Source organism: Euprymna scolopes, chromosome 13 (assembly GCF_053919585.1).
Source record: "Euprymna scolopes isolate OS-2025 chromosome 13, ASM5391958v1, whole genome shotgun sequence".
NCBI classification, from domain to species: Eukaryota; Metazoa; Mollusca; class Cephalopoda; order Sepiida; family Sepiolidae; genus Euprymna; species Euprymna scolopes.
This window is the reverse complement of record NC_136494.1, coordinates 42,175,093-42,195,815: the sequence shown is the minus strand read 5'-3', so window position 1 is coordinate 42,195,815 and position 20,723 is coordinate 42,175,093. Positions and strand designations below refer to the sequence as shown.

The 20,723-nt window shown below is 34.8% G+C and overlaps 1 protein-coding gene and 1 pseudogene across 6 annotated transcripts in view; one reads left to right on the top strand and one right to left on the bottom strand.

The window, feature by feature from the left end:
• Window positions 1–20,723, top strand: part of LOC145291991 (uncharacterized) — a 169,781-nt gene that overhangs the window by 63,924 nt on the left and 85,134 nt on the right. The window contains exon 1 of one of the 6 annotated variants that reach the window (XM_080137960.1): window positions 20,485–20,627. The exons of the other annotated variants lie outside the window; for them this stretch is intronic. The gene's annotated coding sequence lies outside the window, so the exon portion shown is untranslated. Of the gene's footprint in view, window positions 1–20,484; window positions 20,628–20,723 lie in introns of those variants that run through there. 6 annotated transcript variants of the gene reach the window in all.
• LOC145292674 (5S ribosomal RNA) lies at window positions 17,884–18,002 on the bottom strand (annotated as a pseudogene).

Genomic DNA, 20,723 nt, shown 5'->3' with positions numbered 1-20,723 from the left:
AACTATATGGCCTTCCTGAGATTCAAAAAGATGGCATTCCATCTAGGCTCATTGTCACATTGTCAGCAACTGAGGTTTAGCATATCATCCACCGAGCCGCTTCCTGATGAATATAACCAAATTCTATCTACTTTGACTGAAAAAAATTCGAGGATATGTAATCAATAGGATTCAACTCTCCATAAACATCTGAGTCAAGCTTCCTACAGAAATCATAACAAAGAACTCTGTGTATGCCATTCTATACATATTATATATATATATATATATATATATATATATATATATATATATGTGTGTGTGTGTGTGTGTGTGTGTGTGTGTGTGTTTGTACATGTGAGATCACCACATTGAAGGTTTTTCAAGTCCAAACAAAAATATCTTGTATTTTTCTAATTTTGCTCTGATCGTTGGTTATTATGTCTGCAATTATATCCATAGTTGGACAGTAAATAAGGTGTATGTCATCACCACAGAAATAATGTCAGATAAAATGATATTAAATATCAGTATACTTATATTCCTATAGGTGTATGGGGTCTTTAGAAAATACAAGTTCATCCTTGTTGTCTCCCAATATTTTCACCCGTATGTATTTTAGTGGAGAGTCTATTCCATTCAACAGTTGAATAAAGTATGTTTTTTTTTGTGTGGAATTTGATAACATCATGAGAGTTTCATGCATGGATTTTCACAGTGTTAGAATGGCTTTGCATGTGGACAATATAATTGTGGGTTTCAATTTTTTTATTTCTAGAAAACATTCTCAGTTCAACTTAAACAGTACTTTGATATATTATGTCTGTCACTTTTGTCTGATGCCCGGTCAGAATTGTTGTATGCTATTAGTTTTATGTATCATGTTGCAATATTTTTGATATGTACAGAACAGCCACCCATTGAAAAGTCTTCATGTCCAAGACTTGCATAGAAAAGCTACCCATCAGAAACGCTTCTGAAATTAAACATGGTATCATTTTTCCTGTAACACTGTTCATAGCATGTTGAGTGTTTTATATACATCAATACATTTTTGGAAGCTTAGTAGTGTTTGCATATGGCTTGGATGAATGTTAAGTTCAGCTTGATGCAAGTTGTAAAGTAGATTAGATTACTGATCATTTTCTTATATCTTCTGAGATCAACGAGATTGTCGGTGTTGGTGTTATGTAAATTACATTATTACCTCCCTTGCATGAATTCTTTAATTAGTTTTTCTGTTGCTATACAGTTCCTTATTCTTCCCACTAGTGGACGATTCTTGTAAACCTGATATTTATTATTTGCATTAAAATCTAGTATTTGTTTAGTTTACAGCGTTTCTTCAAATCCTTCTAGTTGCTTAATGAAAATCTTATGAGATTGGAGTTTTGTTTTCACACCGATTTGGTGAATGATAAGATCTTATTATACACCCGTTTACATATGTGACAATTTTTTTTCTGTTAGTTTTAATCAACTCTTCATTCATCCTCTAATATACCATCTTTTTATTTTTATTGAAATGTAAAAAATTTTTTCTCCATTTTTTTTTAATACTAGCAGGACCCGTTAACTAGCATTGCTTGGTGTTAGTATGCCCCCCCCTTTTGTTGTTGTTGTTGTTGTCGTTGTTGTTGTTGTTGTTGTTGTTGTTGTTGTAGCCCAACCACCAACCTCCTCACGTTAAGAACGGCTTTCAAAATGGACACCACCAACCTCCCTATGTTAAGAATGGCTTTCGGAATAAACACCCCCTTTTGTGAGTGGGGGAGTGGTTGGTCAATGATAAAAAAAGAATATTCCCATAAATACCAGACCTAATAGGACCTGGTGGCTACTGTAAAGTGGTTAAAAACTTACGCAAACCCCTATGGAAAAGTGCAAATAGCATGTAGTACCGTGTCGAGTAAACAAAAAAAGGAAAAAAAAAAAAATTACTGGCAGTGCCAAGATTTGAACGTGGAACGTTAAGTGGAAAAGGAGGCAAAAAAAAAAAGTAAACACTTTTGCCGCATTGGCCACGATGACACTTATAAAATGTAAGTGCTTTAGTGACAAAAAATTTTAACACGGCTGATCTCTCTATCTGTATCTGCCCCTCCTTCCCATTCTCTCTCTCCTTCCCTCTCTGTCTGTCTCTCATATATATATATATATATATATATATATATATATATATATATATATATATATATATATATATGTGTGTGTGTGTGTGTGTGTGTGTGAGAGATACTTGATTTTCTCGTTTTCAAAACGAAATAGTTAAACTGCTTCATTTTCATTTTGTGAATTTAATAAATTGTTTATGTAAAATTAGTCTAATATAATTGTTTGTTAGATGAAATTCGTATGTACCACGTTATGAATGCAGCAACAAACATGATTTTTGTTTTATTTATAAGCGTAAATAATTATATGCAATTAGTGTATTGTGAGAAATTCTGCAGAAATAAACAGGCTCCTTATTGGTCAGTTCATCTGCCCACGATTTTGTGTGAACCATTCAGATTGCTTGTTATTTACTAATTGCCTAGGATGTGCTTGGCACCAAATTTATCCTTTAAGATCGTCAGTTTCAATACAGACTTGGGTGAACAAGGACGCTCGAAATTCACTCGAGGCCTGTAGCCTTAAAATTACTTTGTCTCTTTGAGACGTATTGATGCCCTAATGTGGGGTGAAATGTTATTATCATTTGCAAACACTAATGCTCTTATGCTGGACGAATTATTATATTATTGCATGCTGTTTTCTCTGTAAATCAATTGATTTTCATCATTACAATGTTAGAAACGAAATTAAGGTCTACAGTTTGACCAGTCATTTGTCCATCATTTGGACAGTTATCTACAGTGGACGCCTCGAGGCTACCCGACTAGCAGTAACCATCTTGGAAGATATCACTCAACTCTTCAACCTGTGCAGCGTTCTTTGTCAGCGGAGTTTTGTACCTAGCTTTTATCGAAGATGAACTATTACCTCTTTTGGGGATGTTACCAGCCCATTACAGCAGATAGCTGAAGATGACGCATCTTTTGCAATATGGATCTTTTTGCTTTAATAAAATTTACGTTGAAGTTTAAAAGGTGAGCCTGTTGTGATTCTGATTGGTTTTCTTTCATTCTGCCAGGGGCAAAACCTATGTGTGGAATTCCCTCACAGTATTTATTACTGAAAAATGATAATCAGCAGTAAACTTTTTTTCAAGAATAAACACGTTATGAGCGTGAATTAACAATTCAAGTGAAAGGTGAAAGTACTGTAATTTATAAATGAAGGAAAAAGTTACATTTTCGTAATTTGTATAAGTGACATTGAACGTTTTTTCTAGTAACAAAACAATATGTTTTAAACGTAACAGTGTTTAGTTTTTCGTAGTTCTTTTAAATAAAAAAGAAAACTGTTGTATTTCTTATCAATAAATAGTCTAAAAAAACACAAACAAATATTATATTCTATAGAGATGAGAAACAATGAAATGGGGTTGCGTGTTCATATCATGTCAGGTTCACCAAAATATTGAATGTGAGGGAACGACGAAATGGAGGTTTCATTCTATATCAATAAACAACTTTATTTGTCATTTTCGTTAGAGGAGTGTACAAGAAAGAAACGGGTTAGTAAGTTGAAATGTTATTTAGCATGACACAGAATGTTCGCACGTGAAAATAAATGGTAAAAGAGAGCCATTGTTAGTTCGTGGTACTCACATTCAGCCGGGGGCCAAAGCCCTACCCCCCGGCGATGTTTGCTGTTGAGCAGACCAGCGAGAAAGAGAATTAATGGTTTCAGATTTCGCCTTTTATATACTCTGTCACGTGATAGAGACCTGGCTTGTGATTGGGCAAGCCAGGAAGAAATGGATTTCAACTCTCGAAGTCATGAGAAGTAGCTCCTGCCTGTGTTCGTAGCAAGTGTCGGCTGCTACAATTCGTTTAGTATATTTTATCAAGTGTTTATGTCAAGGTCGACTAATATAATTCATTATAAAACCATGTTGATTTACGTTTTATTTCTAATCGTAAAGTGTTAGGTGTAATGACAGTATTTATTTGTATACTTTTTTATAGAAAAAGTATAATTGGCAATGAGATTTTTTTCTAGTGAAGCGTAATTGTTAGGTGAAAATACCGGATGTTATGATTGCAAGAAAATGTTTTTGTTTGTTGCATATGTTTTAACTAAATTGTTAAAAATAAAACTTGCATTATTTTAATATTTTTCTGTGGCTTCATAACTTTGTAATTCAGTTTTAAATTCTGCAAATGTTACTTCCTTGTCGTTGTGAGTTACATTTATTGAGCTATCTGTGAGATTCATGAGATGGTGTCTTTTAGATTTAATATCCATATGTGGCTTTAGTGTAACAGTAGCAAACTATTTTCTCTGTGCATAGAATTGTTATGCCAAGGTTAGTCAAGTGTAGGCCAATCAGGCAGCTCAGCATAGTGATGAACTACTTACAGCTTTTTACAGGTGGAAGAAACATATATCAACTTGATATCAGTAAGATGACAACCCCCTTCTCCCAATGCCTTCATTTAGGTTATATTTGTTTTTCAGCATAGCTAGAAAGATGATAATATCATACAGCGTCACTCATGTGGTGTACAGAGAAACTGTTAGCATATCCTTTCGTGCACACAGTTGTTCACAGAACAATTGACACCCCCCCTCCCCCTGCAAAGGACAATTTATTCTCAGCAGAATTTATGCTCGGAACAATTTATACTTTGTATATTCAACTTTCAAATATCTATTAATACACATATATTTTAAAAAATGTGTTTGTTATTATTTCTCAGCTCTGGCGAAGATGAGCTTACTCCAGTTGCATGCATTATTACTTCGGTGTCCATAACCTGTTTGCCATGTTTCTAGTGGAAGAAGAGTGAAGAATTAAGATTAAAGGAAGACAACAAGTGTGTTGGTAGAAAATGGAATAACTTTTTATTCATGGTATTTGTTACCAAAAAGATATTAAGAGGAACATAATTTTTAAGATTATCGAACTTGGTTTATTGTTCTCAAGTGTATTTTAAAAAAAACAGAAAGATCAAACCTAAAGAAATGGGAGATAGAAACATAATCGTATTTGTAAAGTTATTTTAACTTTTTATATTTATTATTATAAAGTTTTACATTGTATCAAGCACTTTTGAAGTAAATATTGGTATTGGATTCAACCTCGTGCAGGACACTGGTAAGCACTTATAATATATTTTAATATAACATGAAAAAAAAAACAGCTGAGATCGAGTTTTAACAAACACAACACGACTCTTGCATATGTTTCTAAATGACGAGCACATCTCAACTATTTTTCCTCATTTCGTATTTGGTTGTAAAAGGCGCTAAACATGATCGAAAATTTCCAATCCCACAATGGACAAAGGAAGAAAAAAAAAAACTAGATAATAATCATGACAAAAAGATTTTTAAAATCAATAAACAAACGGTGAGTGACAGTGATCTCTAATAAATTTGTTTACTTCCTACATAAACATGTTAAAACAGAAGTATTTGTGGGCATGCATCATAAAATGTAATATAATATTGATAAATTATTTGATCCACTTTTCAGCTCACTTTCTTTGAGAATTTTTTTTTTTCCATATCTCTGTATTTTGACGCGTTTATGGTTGTAGTCTTTCGTTTGACATAAAATATATGTCAAAAGTAAATGAGCGATATGGAAAAGGTGAGGAATCCTTGATAACCTGTACACACCTGAATACTGCCCCCTCCCCGACACTGCCAACCTAAAAGATTGATGTGGTCTCATTTCATGGCTTGTTTTAATGTGCAACCCATACATCAAGCATACATAAATGACAGGCATCAGGCTCATTTACCATTCATTCTTGCAGTCGAGATTTGCTTTAGCAGAAAATAAAATCCCAAATAATTGCTTACATAAGAATTAAATTACTTTGCCTAAAATTTGTCGCCTTTTGTACGACATAAATAAATCACCCCGTTCTCTTATTCAGTTGCTCAATAAAAAATTTAGTGTGAATTAAGATATAAAAAATAAACTGGATCAATTCTAGAGATGCATTCATCGAATATGTGCATTCAGCAATAAAAATGCTATTCGAAATGTAAATGCTGAAGACTCTTACAAATTAAGCATGATAAACCAAAGAAAATGCTAAACAACTTCTCATGGAAATTTGCATAAAAGCAGAATTTTTCTGTTTAACTTGTACAAACGTATAATCGTTTCATAATGTCTTTTTTGTTCTGTTAGTGAAATGCTGAAACAGATTTGCACATGATCTATGATGCTAACTTGAATAGGAGAAAATTCATTTTATTTTCTTGGATTTGTAACACACATGTATGACGCCCCAAATCTAAAAAATGTAAGTTTTTTTCACCGCATAAGGAAAACAAAACGTTCCTCCTCCATTTGTAGTATGGGATGAGGAATAATGGATCAGTGGGGTATAACTCACGGATTTCTTTTATTTTCTCCCAATTCAAAATTCTTTCTATGCTTTTCTTCCTGGGTTTACCAGCCTTTGAAAGTGTTACTAGTTAATTTGTTGAATTTTTAATGATGAATTTGTTTCATCGACTTCTGGAGAAAAGAACTTTGGCTTGGTAAACATCAACAAAAATTGAAATTGAGACATTACTGACATAGTTACAAAAAATCAGTTACTTTCCAAGGTCAGTGAGTCAACTCAAATTTTTATTGGAGACAGCACTGATTCGATTTCCTGTTAGCAAGAATAGCTAGTAATTTGAATAGATCTGTACTAAGAAGCTTGTGTTTATGAAATTTGTGTGCTTTATTTAGAGATTGGTCAATGATAGGAAGGATTGTCTAAGTGAAAATGCATGTTGATTGAGAGAGCTTGTGTTTGGTATTTGCGTGTTATTCTATATTTCACCTAGTTATTATTTTATGGGGATTTCTATATTTTTCCTGTTAAAGTCTTGTCGTAGTAGTGGAAGCTATAAATGTAAAGCTCGCTAAGTACTTTTTGCTGTTATGTTGAATGTTGGAACTGCTTATCTCCTTTTGTTTTGATGGCAGACAATTTGTTGAAGACGAAAAAAGATTTATTTGTTTTAGATAATGGGTAGATGGGGGAAGGGCGATAAAGATAATTACTGCTGGATTATATTTTATTTGGACATCTCTAATACGCATGTATGTTTCCAAGCCAACTAATGTCTTCTGTCACACACTCTCTTTGGGCCATGTGATATCACATCTGCTTTCAGCTCACAGAAGGTCGAGTTGACATCTGAGTACACTAATCTGATGCCGACTGGACCCTATGTTCTGTTATTCTCAACTAACAAAATTATTCTTGCTAAATATTTAACACATCATCTATGGACAAACGTGTGTAGAAATAGAGACTACATAACTCATGTAATGGAATATGGTTGGATGATGATATTTTGAAGGTAAACTTCGAATCCAAACCATAGCTTGTTAGATTACACAGATATTCGTAGTTCTTCAAAATTCATGAGCACTTAGTGAAAACTATTTTCATACAATTAAGATTATTTTCATTTTTATAAAAAAAAAAAAAAATGATGGCGACTCTAATAGCATGAAGGACGTTCAATCTTAATGCTGAAAATCTCTATTCATTTCATAACAGCATCTGACAAATTTAAATTTGAAAAATAAAAAGATTATAACATACGAGTCAATGATGTAAGTTAATAATTAGAGTTAATAAGTTAGTAATTAAAATAATACTTAGTAATTTATTGAAAAGAAAATGACTACAAAACTGTAGAGCATGTTCAGTCAGTACAATTTATAGTCTCTGTCGAGTTCTATATGCAAATTATATGTTCTATATGCAAATTATATGTTCTATATGCAAATTATATGTTCTATATGCAAATTTACCAGCTGAGTCAGATGTATATATTGAAATACAACTCGTATGGAAACAAAAATTATTGCAGGTGTCAAAAGAGTCTATAAAATAACTTGTATTTTGGTTCCAATGATCAAACTAACACAACTATAACAGAATGCATATCTGTCATGTGGAGAGTCTTCGGGCAGCTGTGAACAATTTTACAAAATGCAACGATTCCGTATCTTAGCAGTTGGGTTGGCTTGGTTTCTTTTCTTACTTTTATAGTCGGGTAGTGCTGTGGTGCCAAGTGAAGGAAGAGATTACCAATTTGCGACCAATGAAATGAAATTAACATAAATTTAAAATTTATATATATTTTTTAAATACTTTGTTGACATCATGTTTTAAATCATCTATTTCTACTGCCAAATTTTCAAAAATATTTTTTAAATATATCTAAAAAATTAGCTGGTTTGGCCGGCTGAGAGCAAACTCGATGTGTTTCCTTGAATAATGTTGATAATGGGGCATTTGTAGAACCAGCTCAACTCATGAGTGTTTCAGTATAACGCAATATCGATAAACTCAGGTGGTTGAAGAAATCCTTCTCAGTGTGACCAATCAATTCACTCATCGTCATGGCAATTAGTTGGCATACAAATAACTTTAGAACGAGAGTGTGTGATTGGCCGAATGGATACCATCATGAGCTATGCAATTAATTATGTCAAGTTGGAATCCTATTACAGTTGTTGTAGACATTTCTGAATTACTTTCGTTAGGAAAAGTATGGAGCAATATTTTCTAGCCAATTTATCTATATATCTATAAAAGTGAAAGTGTCTGTCTGTCTGTGTGTGTCTGTCTGTGTACATTTCCCTACACAATAACTCTGTCAATTTTCAGTCTGCAGACTCGAAATTTGATATACATGCTATTGAGATTTGGGAAAATCTTTGTAATCCGTTTTCGGCCAGAAATTTGGCCGTTAAGAGGTTCAACGATTTGACCTTTGAGAACTCTACCAAACTCCTCCAACAATTTTAGGTCTAAACACTTGAAATTTTAGATATAGGTTCCTTGGACATGGATCTAACTTAATAACTTGATTTGAGCCCAAAACAATAAATTTTAAGGGGTCATAATAGGGGTCAAAGTTTTTTAAAAATTGACCACTTCGGTCTCTACCAAATTACTCAGACAATTTCTGGTTTAAACATTTGAAATTTTACATAAAGGGTATTCAGAGATTGGGCAAGCTTTTTAATCGGTTTGGGTCGAAAATTTGAATTACCAATATATAAATGTATGTTTGTCTGTCTAACACTTTCGACAGAGGCGACGGATTTTTACAAGATCAGTATCGTTTTGAAGTTCGACCTTTTAGGCGACAAATATCGAAAAATTGGCTAAAAACATTAATATCTTCACCCTCAACTGGACACTTTTCTACAGGGAGGGCTCGCTTTTTTCGCCGATATTTTCGAAAGTTATCCCTTCGTTTTGATTGTCTAGCCTTAATTTAAAACTATGGCACTTCCGGTTTGACGGTGGCTGTAACAGCAAAGACATCATGTTTTTTTCCTGTTCTTTCTTCCTTCACAGTACGGGTTCGAGCCTGCCTTCCTATTACTCCCCCTTTTTTTTTTTTTTTGCCTCACACACACCTTCAAACACTCGGAAAACGCCGGGCACCCATGCTTGTTATTGATAAAATAAAAACTTGTGTTCAATTAAGCATATGCAATGAATCATTATTGTCTTTCATAATTAAAACATGAAAATAAAAAGGCTTGATCTACCATAAAGCAGGAAACACAACTAAAGCAAGTACTTTGATTAGATGAAACTAGTGAAGCCCTACTTGAGTATAAGAAGCTCAGTATGGTTTTCACAAAATCATTTAATGATTGACTCAGTTGTTATATTAAAGAACATTTTTGTTTGAATAACAGTTGACAAAGAAAAGATTATACTTCTACAGGATTATTGCCTAACACGTCTAAACATGTCTGCATGTTTTGTTTATGTGTTTATCCACTACATAATTTCCCTTTTGTGAGAAATTATGCTTAAATACTGAGATCAAATCAGAAATGGGATATTATTCATTATGATTGAATACTCACACCAAACAAATAATGTCATAAGGTGTTATTCATTATGAGTAAATAACAAGTAATGTCATAAGGTGTTATTCATTATGAGTAAATAACAAGTAATGTCATAAGGTGATATTATGATTTAATAACAAGTAATGTCACAAGGTGTTATTTGTTATGATTAATTAATAAGTAATGTGATAAATTGTTATTTGTTATGATTAAATAACAAGTAATGTCATAAAGTGTTATTTATTATGATTAAATAACAATAATGTCACAAGGTGTTATTTGTTGATTTTTTTTTTACTCACGTTGATCCCTAACAAGGCATATCACCACTTGGATATAAGGGATACTATTTGGCACCATACCTAGGAAAGATATTGATTTACATTACATTTAAGCTTCTGTATATCAGTACAGCCAGGAAAGTAGGTAGCAGGAAGAGAATTCCAAAGTCTAGCTGTTTGAGGAAAGAAACTATTAGAATAGAAAGCTTTCTGGCATTTAGGGCCCTCAACAGTGAAGGGGTTATATTTTATCACTAAGCGGGTTTGTCAGGGATATGTATGTCGAGGGGGCACAAGTGTAACGAGTTCATCAGAGCACATTTCATTAAAATATTTGTAAAACAGGCTCAGAGATGCAACATTGCAGCGATGGGACAGGGATTGGAGTTTAGTTGACAAAGTGGGACCTATTAGATTGAAAATATTTTTTTTAATCCTATCCAAGAGGGAGAGGTTAGTGGTAGATGCAGCAGCCCAGATATGACAACAATACTCCATGCATGGGCGAATGGTGGCCTTGTAGAGGTACAGGATACTCTCAGGTGTGAGTAGTCTTCTAGCTCGATAGAGGGAGCCCACCTTCTTTGCAGCAGCTTTTGCAATGTCCTCAATGAATTTGAATTTGTTCCAGTTTATATTGCCCGCAAATATTAGGCTGAGGAGTTTGAAGGAAGAATTATCAGGTAAGGTGTTATTTTTCATGGATATCGATGGTTGGAGAGGCGTCTTGTAATTGTTAAATGAGAGCTGCTTAGTCTTACTAGCATTAAATGTTGCCATCTATTTGCAGTCCATTAATTACACTTTGGTCTGGAAGCCAGTTTCTAATGATATTGCCATTGTCTTACATTTATGTACATCCGTTCTTCCCTCGTGCATGTTATTGTATCGTTAGCAAATATACCCATTTCATACACAATATTATCGGGGAGGTCGTTTATGAATATCAGGAATAATAGCGGTCCAAGGATCGATTCCTGAGGCACTCCTGCGTTAATGTTATACTGCTTTGATGTACATCCATCAATGACAATCTGGATGGTTCTATTGTCTAAGAAGGATCTAATTATATTTAGTATACATCCAGTTATACCGTGGTATTTAATTTTCATTAGCAGCTCTTGGTACCAGACTTTGTCAAAGGCCTTGGATATATCAATCCATATTTATCCAGTACATGGTATATGCATTCAGAGCAGACTGTTAAATATCTGCAATAGAACGACATTGCCCAAATCCATACTGTTTGTCAGAGAGATGATTTGCTTTTTCAAGGTGGTGGATAGTGCTTAATTAATTAAGGTCTCAAAGATTTTAGCAAAGAGGGGGAGGAAACTAATAGGGTAGCAATTGAGAGGGTCAGTCGTTTCACTAGAATTCTTGTGCACTGGTACCACAGAGGCTATTTTCCAGCTAATAGGGAAGCAATATTCAGCAAGGCATTTATTGTAGAGCTTGCAAGATATGGGGGCTTGCTCAGCTGAGCATTTATTAATTACTATAGCAGAGATGAGATCAGACCCACACGCCTTGGAGATGTCTAAGTTTTTATGATATCGCGGATATGAGAAGGGGTGATTTTTACATCATCTAGTGTGGCCAGTCCGCATAGGGAAATTTGGGAAGGAATTGTTTGTTTGAAGGCGAATAACTAAGCAAACAGTTCCGCCTTCTCAGTTGCCGTGCATGTTACCTTCTGGTTGTTGCTCAGTGAAGGAATTACTGATTGCCCTTTTTTCACTACACTATTATAGATTTTTCAGAAATCACAAATTCCTATCTTTTGCAATTCTATGCATTTCCTGATTATTTCAGCATGCTTTCTTTTGACTGTCACTATTTTTCTTTTACAATAATTTCTAGCATCTACAAATTTTGCCTATTTGTATTTGATTTATGACGTACAAGTTGGCAGAATGCATGCTGTCTTTGTGCCATAGCAGCTACACAATCTGTAGTTAACAATGAGGGTGAATGGAGCTTGCTATAATACTTCCGTGTGGGAACATGTGCTTCAATGCCCGTTTTGCACCATTCAGTTGTCTCATTGTCACACTGTTCAGCAGGAAGAGAGAAGATATCGGTCCATGGGGCATCTCTGATGTGTTCTCTAATGGCCTCCCAGTCAGCCCTTTTGTAGTACCTTGTTGTTTTCGGGTTGGGATTTAAGTGTGATGTCAACTGATACTACTAGGTGGTCTGTGTTTCTATGTGGGCATTAATCACACAATCCCTGGGTACTGTGGTGAGGAATAGGTCTAGAAGTGAAGCCTGCTGGGGTTCATGATCTAGTAAGCAGGTTGGGAATTTTACTGTCTGTGTGAGAGAATGGGCTATAGAGAAGCTATAACTAGAGCATCCAGCTGCATCTGTGTAACCTGAGAAACCAAACGAATTTTTATAGTGAACATTAAAGTCACCAAACACATGTATTTGGGCATTACTATCTAAAGAGAGTGCTGCATCTATATTATCAAAGACATAATCGATTAGGGTACAATCCTGACTTGAGGGAGAACAGTAGAGAAAATATAAGTAATGCAGTGATGAAAGGCTAGTCGAAAGTGCATAAAAGCCTGGTCATCTGAAAGTGCATAAAAGCCTGGTCATCTGAAAGTGCATAAAAGCCTGGTCATCTTGTTTGAGTTCAATATCTCAGCATTTAATCATAACAAATAACACTTTATGACATTACTTATTATTTATCATAACAAATAACACCTTATTACATTACTAAGACGTTGCTCTCAAGTTAAAGGGAGGATGCTATGAATATAGATTCCAAGCTCGTGCATACACGGCAGAGAGGGAGGTATCCTGTCATGTTAAAGTAGTTAGAGGGGATTGAGAAGTGTGTTTCACTTAATGCTAAGATATTCAGGAAGTTTGCTAAGAGGTAAGATTAAATAATAAGTAATGTAATAAGGTGTTATTTGTTATGATAAATAATAAGTAATGTCATAAAGTGTTATTTGTTATGATTAAATGCTGAGATATTGAACTCAAACAAGTTATAGATGTTAATTGTTATGCTTTGATACAACAGGTGATGTCGTTAAATGTTATTCATTATGTATTAATATTCAGATCAAATAAGTAATTTTATAAGGCTTTATTCATTATGTTTAAATACTAACATCAAATAAGTCACGTTATAAGGCGTTTATTTGGTTATCCAAAAGCTCCCACCAAACAAGTAATATTATAAAACGTTATTTGTCATGTTTAAATACTGAGATGAAGCTAGTAAGTCATAAGGTGTTATTTGTTATGAGTATAAATACTGAGATCATATATGTAATATTATATTATTGTTGTTCAGTATGCTTAAATACTGACTTTTCTTATACTTAAATACCACAATAAAACAATTAATGTCATAAAGAACCGTTTGTTTTTCTTAAATATTGACATCAGCAATTAGGTGCTATTTATTATGCTTAAATATTGAGATCAAACAAGTAATATAATCAGGTATTATTTGCTATTCGTGAATATTAAGATAAAATAATGTCATAAAGTGTTCATGTTTATGCTTAAACACTGTCCAAGTTTTACAATTACAGAGTAACGAGGTGAGAATGCACATTTTATGTGCAATTAGCTTTGTTCTAATTTTGATGCATGATTATGGCCAAGATCTACCTCTAATTTTTCTGTATGCATCTTAGGTCTGAGTTAATTTAATTTAATTAATAATTAATATACATCTTAGGTCTGAATAACTAAATTTCATTGAGCAGATTAGAAGATTGAGATGTGCTACCATGATAGACATAATTGTCCAACACCCCATGCAGATTGAATGATGATTAGTACATGACAACGGTCTTGATAGTTAGGCTGAATTGGCTAAATGTCACAGAAAAACGATCCATGATTGACTGCATATCCACAATGATGCATACATCTATAATATGCAAAACGAATTCACATGTGCTCTTTGGAATAAGATCAGTTGTACGACCTGTGGCTTAAATGTCATTGTGCTCAACTTTTGCACATCTTGTACTGAATTCATCCCCAGAGCTAGCAACTCCCCCTCATATTCTATTTCTCCTTCATGAAAAGGTTGTACTTGGTTATTAGTTGATTACTGACATATGTATAATATAGCTATATAGCTATATAGCAAATATTCCCGCTGCCAGGATATGAACAAGCACTTATGCATTAACTACACACACAATGTTCATTTCACTCCTGCCAAAATTGTTGTTTGATTCAAAGCAAAAAATTCTCATCACAAACAAAACCAAAAATCCAGTTTATGAACGAATAATAGATGTTTATTCTTTGATGATTACAAATAGCCCCGTTTACTTAGGTTAAATGGCAGACTTGCCGAATGAGATTTTTGCCTGAAAAAATCGAAACATATAAGTCCCATTAACACAGTACTTTAACTGAACGCTCCAAGGTCTCAACTTGCCCCAACTAACTGCAAGCCCTCAGAAAAATCAACTGCCTGCTTTAAACGTCCAGCTCCACTTCCTTCTTACCCTTGTAAGAACGACTCTAATCGTCTCTCTTTTCCATTTCCTGGAATTTTTTCACCCAACCATTATTGATTTTGTCCTTTGTTAGTGGTTACAATTCGACCACCCAGAAGTTGACATATCCACTGGAGATAATAGCTAGACAGTCGCCATTTAAAGGGACTTATCTGCAGATAATGTTGGACATAACTTTTCTCACAAAAGTTGGTCCAATATAACTACCCATTTAATGAGATCTATCTATCTATCTATCTATCAATCTATCTATCTATCTATCTATCTATCTATCTATCTGGTCGAGCTCTTTACCCACAATAATATGACTCTTTCTTTCTCCAGATTTCCCTGCCTCAGATCTTCAGGATCACAATTGGCGTCATGTGCAATTTGCTGGATGTATGTGGATCTAAGTCATCCTATGCTCATGTGCCTGTGCTGGGAAGTCTATAACAATATATTCCTCACCAGCTCTTGCTTGCTCCTCTGGCAGTGATCAGCAAATTTTAGACGTCGCTCTTTAATGCCGGTCATTGCCAGAAGATTTTTTTAATGAGATACTTATTTCATACATCTCCAGCGAGAGATATTTTCAGTTCTCCCCTTTTCCTCATTGAACGAAGCATCAATCCCCTGCAAGGTCTGCCATTTGTATGCACCATCAAAACATATAGCACAGTAATTTAATTTGGGGCAAATAGCTCAATAAATTTTGTTACACATACACGTTCATAGCAGTTACATATTTTTATTCACTACTTTTCTGTGTTGTAAATAGACAGGTGTAATGATTGGGCCATCACTAAATCAGAAGCCCCGGTGTAGGAACACAAGAATCGTTGAACTACTTCTAACACTGCTCAGCCCAATTGGATCGAGTACACGGTTTAGATAATATGTATTTCATTGGTTTTTCACAAACCACTAGTGATGCGATAAATCTAACAAGTTGCATGGCACTATTTATAAGGATTGACTATCAGCTGTTTTAATTCCTTTCCAGCACAGCCAAATAAAAGGAATTTCTATTTAAACTTTGTCGTCTTTTAATTCAGCTTTAGAGTCAGATGAACATTATATTCTAGCCTACCATAATAATAATGAAAAACGAATAGCATTCATCTTTGAAGATTTAAAAATGTTGATTTCATGACAATTTTTTGAGTTTTCTGAATATGTGTTCCTTAAAATTATTTATTTGAAAATATTTGTCAAAACATTAAGCTTAAGCATAAAAGCTTTTATGTATACAATATTCTTTCTTATATTTGCTTCTGATAATATGAACATATCTGCACCAACCGACTTTTGCCGAAATAAACCTAAAACTTAGGTTAGGGTTAAGTTAGGGTTATGCTTAGAAAAAAAAAACAGTTCAAATTCTGTAGGTTACCGAGGTCTTTTCAAAAGCTAACCACCAGTCATATACTTGAGCCCAGCAACTCTTGCTCACAACAATAGAGATAAAGCTTTAGTTACGGCTCACAACATTGTGTTTTTGACTGTTCTGAATGCTTTCACTGACTGATATATGACCTTCGTTGATCAATTGAAATGCAGATTGGTGGGTGTTTGCTTTTTATAGGTTTTTCTTCATCTTGAGATTAAGGAGAAGATAAATATCTGTAAAGGCAAAATTACATTTCGATTAGCCCTTCCTTCCTTCTTTTTTTTTCTTTTTTGTTGTCGCCCCCCCCCCCTCCTCGCTGAATCTCATAAAAGTTATAAATTAGATAACATGTAATAAAAGGCACCTGATAGCTTCAGTATCCATCTAACTAGCGCTTTGTTATTCTTGTTGGAGGGGAACAGAAAGGAAAAAATCACTTTTTATTCAACTAAGGATTAATGATCTCAACGTTTGAAGTACTAAATCCTAAATGACCACACACGTGCGAGCGCACATATATGCTTTATATGTATATCGCTTTTGGTACTCTTTATTTGATAAATAAAAGGCCCTGACTGTCAGTCTGCAACGTTTTTGTTTAAAATATCATAGTCATCATTGCATCTGAAGAATTTATTGTGAGTGGTGACACTGTCTAAACTATCACGATATTTCCATGACTTGTGAATTTCTTTTTTTGTTGTTGTTTTACCTGCAAGAAGTCTGTAGTAGTGCTATGACTGATAGCTGAATCTCTGTTTCTCACTGGCCGCAACATTTGGTTTCTTGCTTTATATAGTCAATGCAAACATGATTTGCTCCCACGGCAAACTTTCTATTGGTTGAAATCCAATATTGGCAATCCATTGAGATTGTGTATTTTCATAAAATTGACCAATCAGTATTGGGTATTACAACCAAATAAACATCGAGTATCGTACAGAGATCATTTTTCTGTTGTTTTTCTTGTTTTTGCTGCTGCTGTTGCTGAAACAGAGGGTTCACAAATCACAACATTGAAAGTTGCAATAGCATTTTCGTCGGTCTATTACACTTATTTGAAATAGTATTTGCATTGGTCTATTTTGCTTTGGAATTTTAGAATAAAAGTAATAATTGAATGCTGACGTTCCTAAAGGATCGAACCTGAGCCTAATCCTCGTCCTGATTTCCATCAATGATCTCCCAAATCACATTCTAAGATCATTCATAGACATTTATACAAATGTATCTATGGAAACATGTCATAGAACATTAATTTGATTCTTCCGACCTATGGCACATGGCGCAATCATGAAAATGTTGCTGGTTACTTTTAATACACCTAAAACCAAGCTTCTCTTCTTTCACCAATCAATGCTCTGATCCTCACTTTGCTCCAATTGAAATGAATGGTTCTCTTCTTAATGAAACTCCTTGTTTTGATAAACTTCTGTAACTGAGTTTTATTTCAGACTTGAAATGGAAAACTTACATCAACTCTAAGATCGCTGGAAAAAATGATTGGATCATTCTACCACTCCAGAAGGCATCTTACTCCTGATGCAATACTCTACCAGTATAAGAGTCAAGATATGTCCTAAAATGGAGTCGATGATGCCTCCATTCAATCTCAAGAGACAATAGATATCCCCTGTAAGAGTAACTGTGCATGTAATTAAGAGGCAAGGTTGCACAATCTCCAACCACACCTCTCCTGAATCGGTACTGCTTGAGCCTAATGGCAACGAGAAGTGCTAAATGACTGGAAACAATGCCGAGACAAGCAGAGAGCACATACAGCACCTGGAATTTCCAAATAGTCACCCATTTTAGTACTGACCAGGCTCAACGTTGCTTAACTTTGGTGATCTAATGGGAACCGGTATGTCAACGTGAATTATGCTGTACATAAAACAGAGTATTGTTGGCATATCTGGGGAGGTTGCTCAGAGCATCTTTTCCTGCCTTAGCAAAGTACAAAACTGACTTCAAAATCTAGTGGGAGATGTTTTTTCTCTTCTCTACAGCTTTTTTCTCACAGAAAAGTCGTTGATAGTCTTTCTCTGCTCTTTTATCAGTTTCATTTTATCATTTTCAATCTATGGGTTTCCTTTGTAAAATATTCACAACAAGAACTCGACTAATTACAACCAGTGTGAATAATTTCAATTTCTCCCTCTGTGTACCTAAAACTAAATGAAACTTCCATGAGCAAAGTTTCTTTCTTAGAACTACCCTTTCTGTCGAACACAATACTATGGGGCTGTTTCGTAGCCGACGAAATATGATCAATTTTTAAGTCCAATGTAAACAAATTGTTGTTTAGTCATCCTCTTATATAATCCAATTCTAACCTTGATAGTGACGTGTTAATAAAAAAAACATTTTCATCAGTCTGTTATGCTTAAGTTTGAAATAGCATTTTCACTGGTCTGTCACACTTAAAAAATATTTTTATACAAAAATTAAGATTGATATTTCTATTAAGTTTCAGTCGATGTGCCTTTCAGTGGGCTTATTATTTATTTATAGTGATTGGCCATACTTAAATATTATTGTTACTGATTACTCTTGTATGTTAATGTTTTTCATGTACTTAAATCTGATAGCCCAGTATAACACTAATATGCCTTGGACACTTTGGGTAAGGTGTTCACTTCTACAAATCCACACAACCCGAAATCCATATTTTCTAGGCTTTTCTACCTTACTAGCGGGGGTACCCGGCGTTGCCCGCGTGTTTTGAGGTGTGTGTGCTGTTAAATAAAAAAGAAACCGGGGGTGGGTAAAAGTTGGTAGGATCGAACCCGAAGCCCTGAGGCAAAGTTTGAAAATAAAATTGGCCAGCCAGAATGAGTTACTGAAAGATGTTTGAATTTATTTAAGTAAGAACCAAATTGACAGGTGCGCACACGGAAGTCATAGAGTGTTACGACGACGGCGTAAAAAAAGAAAACAACGTTAAAACTTAAGCAGGGGGGGTAATCAAAACATCGAAAAAAAACAAAAAAAACTAACGTAAGGCAAACGAACGATGTTAAATGTAAAAATCGAAAAAAGAAAACAGAAAAACAAACACGTGAAAAATAGCTTAAATAAGCCTGTTTCGATATTAAAATTAAAAAAATCGGTGGGTACCCGGGTGTTTTATGGTGTGTGGTCGGGGGTGGATAAGCAGAGTAAAAAAAAAAAAAACCCAGAAAAACGAACGTTACGTGAAAAATGGCTTTAATAACACTGGTTCAATATTTAAATTTAAAAAATAAAAAAAAATAAAAAAGACATCTCACACCACGATTCGAACCCAAAACGTTTAGATAACGAACCAACGCGCTAACCAACTGAGCTAACGCAACGTACATGAAATTTAGTCAGTTTTTCAACTATTTAAAGTCAATCAGGTCATGACGTCATTTGACGCATGCATAGAACCGGTCGTCGTCACGAGAGAACCGTTTTTGTTCCCCCCCCCAGTCGAAAATTGTCGATTTCGGGGTGAAAAAATGAACGTTTTTGGCCAATTTTTCGATATTTTTCGAGCGAAAGATGGAGCTTCAATATGATACCGAGTTTGTGAATTTTCGTCGTGTCTGTCGAAAGTTTTTAGCGGACACACAAACCTTTTTTATTTAACAGCACACACACCTCCAAACACCCGGGCAACGTCGGGTACCCCCGCTAGTACAAACATGCATACATACATACATACATACATACATACATACATACATACATTTTCGCTTTTATATATATAGATTGCTTTTTTTTTACCTTATTTTTCAACCCTATTAACTACTTACGTCCCCTCCCTCACACAACAGTTATGGATATGAGACAAAACTATTTCCGGTGGTGAGACTGCAATTTGGAAGTTTAGTGAAATGTGAAGTCACCTCTTAATTACTAGTACTCTCAGGTTCACTCTGGCCCAGATTGGTAGTACCACCACTAGTACAAGATCTGATACTACACTTGGATATTGCTTGATGATAGCTAGACCAGACTATTTTTAGGATATCTTCTCCCTGTCTAGTTTACTGATTTGATTCAAGGAGCGAGTGGGTGATAGCGGGGGGAGGGGGATCGAATTGACCTTTCTTAACTTTACATAATCACACCTGTGTTGCCACGGCCACTTTTCTCTAAGAAGATGATACAGCCGTTTAACTAATCTGTTAAATGGCCCGAATAGAAGTGCAGTGGGAAATTTGGGCAGGTGTTTGACGACTTACTCTTTTTGGTCTATCTGAACCGAGGCAGGCTTATTTATGATTCCTTTCACTTTACAAATATCCAATGCTTGCATGAGAGTATGAAAATCCTTCTCCACCCAAAGTAGAAAATTGGAGATTAGTTGACAGCCACATTTTGTGTGTGTGCGTATGTGTGTGTGTGCGCGCGCGCACGCGCGTGTGTGAAACCTTCCCCTGTCACTGTCTCCACTTTTTTACAAGTTTGGCTTAAGTTTTGTTGTTTTATGGCTTAGTCTTGCTTTTGCCTTTCACTTGCTGACACCTTAAATCCAGGGAGAGTGGGTGAGTTTTGTTGTCAGTTGGCCTGTCAGTCCCCACTCTGCTAGTTTCATATTGACTAATCTTTCTCTTTCTCTCACTTCCCCCCCAGTCCCCCCC